This window comes from Schistocerca nitens, chromosome 1, assembly GCF_023898315.1.
Source record: "Schistocerca nitens isolate TAMUIC-IGC-003100 chromosome 1, iqSchNite1.1, whole genome shotgun sequence".
NCBI lineage: Eukaryota > Metazoa > Arthropoda > Insecta > Orthoptera > Acrididae > Schistocerca > Schistocerca nitens.
The window spans coordinates 368,841,729-368,843,893 of NC_064614.1; the positions used below are offsets into that span (position 1 = coordinate 368,841,729).

The window sequence follows — 2,165 nt, forward strand, 5'->3', positions numbered from 1 at the left end:
GTGGTTCTATAAAACTCGGCTGTTACAACTGAAAAGCAGCTTTGGCAGATTTTGCACACTGTGGTGCTTGTTGCTGTCATTTGTTTATTAATGCAAGCTACGAAATTTTAAGAACCGTCAAAAACTCTATGGAATCAGCTCATCAGTTGGGAATACTTTTCTCAGACCCAAAGGAAAAGACTAGTTTATGCGTATTTTTGAAGATGTGGCTAAATGATCTGTAAGTCACATTGCTCAGACCAAGCCTTAATGTCCTATTAGATGGCTACACCGGCGGTCACACATCAAAGATATTTTGAAAAAATATCCTTTCGTCTCAAGACAGAATGAACGGTCAGTCGCATAATACGTTTTGATCCAAGCTTAAATAGAGCTGATTTAGGCGTTTGAAGTGTCATTGAAATACATGGTCTAAGGCAACCGAATGTTCCAAATAGTGGTTTTCGATTCTGATTTTTTGAAGTTTCTTCAAGGGGATCTCCCGTGTAGACCCTCTTGTGATGTACAGCCTGTCTATTGTTTCCCCAATAATTTGGTGCTGATGACGTCCATGAGTATTATTTAGTGGGAACGATTATTAAGTCTGTTATAAAACAAAGCCGAAAACGTATAACAATGTCACAAATTATGTCACTAGTGATGCAAATTTAATTATGCACCAAATGGTAACCATTATTTCATTTGCAGGAACCTAGTGCACCAAAATGTTTCCTGGAACGTTTTAGCCGTTCAGCCTCGGTCTTTGGTCTGGACGGTGGTGTCCACATCATATTGAATTGAAAAAGGACTTTGAATTGATATAGTGAACAACAGCGTTTATAGTAAAGTGTGTATTCACTCCATCATAGATGAGAAACTGGAGGTTATTTAAAACGGTCCGTGTTGCAACTCGGCTATCAAAAGTGCTGACAAAGTAAACGATGTGCAAGATAGGGGAAGATACGGCACAGAGAATAATCCATATCGAAAGGTGGCGTTATCTTATCTTAGTGTACTCTATTTGCTTTCGTCAATTAAATAAGAGCATCTTGTGTTCCTGTCAAGACATATTTTTCCCCTTAGAAGTAACGGCTTTTTTATTTATTCGTTATAAAATGATCATTAAATTTCGTTAGTTGACTGCGGAGAGAGTACCTCATTCTCCTTTTTTATCTCCAAAAACTGTCGAGAACTATTATTATTAGCTCCTCGACAACTGCGTTCAGAACATTCACGTTTTCCAATTAATTCACTAAAGTATCTCCTAATTTACTGTCACGCTGGTAACGCTTTATTCTTATGTGCGAAAAGAAGAGACATCCAGTCTAAAACAAAGCCAGAAGTTGGTTATACAACGTTGTGGAGATACCAACGCGGCTATTCCCGCAATAAAGTGAGCGACTGTCAGTCACGGCTGAGAAGCGTTCATCGCTCGCAGCCGAAATAGCTCAGTTGGGAGAGCGTTAGACTGAAGATCTAAAGGTCCCTGGTTCGATCCCGGGTTTCGGCAGTTCTTTTTTTTTTTTTTTTTTATACACAGTGCATAGTGCGCATCAACGTAACATTCATCAGAGATACAGTTACTGCAGCCCGTCAAGCGCACGTTTATCTTGGAAAAAGAACGTTGCTCGTAAGTAGGTTCTGTTTTGTATCGCATAAAAGTTTGCGCAATATACAACTGACGTATTTCTCGTAGAAATAACATACTGTACCACGTGAAGCAGTTGAATAATTTGTTTCTATTTGTACGACAGGTTTCAGTTAGTGACCATTTAGCAGTACAGTTTTTGATAACAGCACAATATATCTCATAAAACAATTGTCAAAACATGACATTTATGCATGGAGTGTCCATTATACAACTAGTTTATTATGTCGTGTTGTATATTGTATACTGGACACTCCGTGCATCTATCTTCGCATAAATGTCGTATTTTGACAACTGTTTTATGAGATATATTATTAACAGAACTATACTGCAAAATGGCCTGTGACTGAAACCTTGGTCTGTGGTGTGTCAGTCATACTGATGTTCCTCTGACATTCGTGTTATCAAGTAGACCGTTGAAAATCTGTGGTCGTCTGTTTTCCTTGCAACGTAAATTGTCTTACACCACATGAGACTGCAGAGTGAGGTCTATCGGGAAACAAACACTGAAATGGCACCACAACAAAACTGTTATCAG

The 2,165-nt window shown here is 38.7% G+C and overlaps 1 non-coding gene across 1 annotated transcript; it reads left to right on the top strand.

Moving 5' to 3' along the window:
- The first annotated feature begins 1,416 nt into the window (after positions 1-1,416).
- Positions 1,417-1,489, top strand: Trnaf-gaa (transfer RNA phenylalanine (anticodon GAA)). Its single transcript has one exon. It is a non-coding gene; the product is annotated as a tRNA-Phe (tRNA).
- The last annotated feature ends 676 nt before the right edge of the window (positions 1,490-2,165 follow it).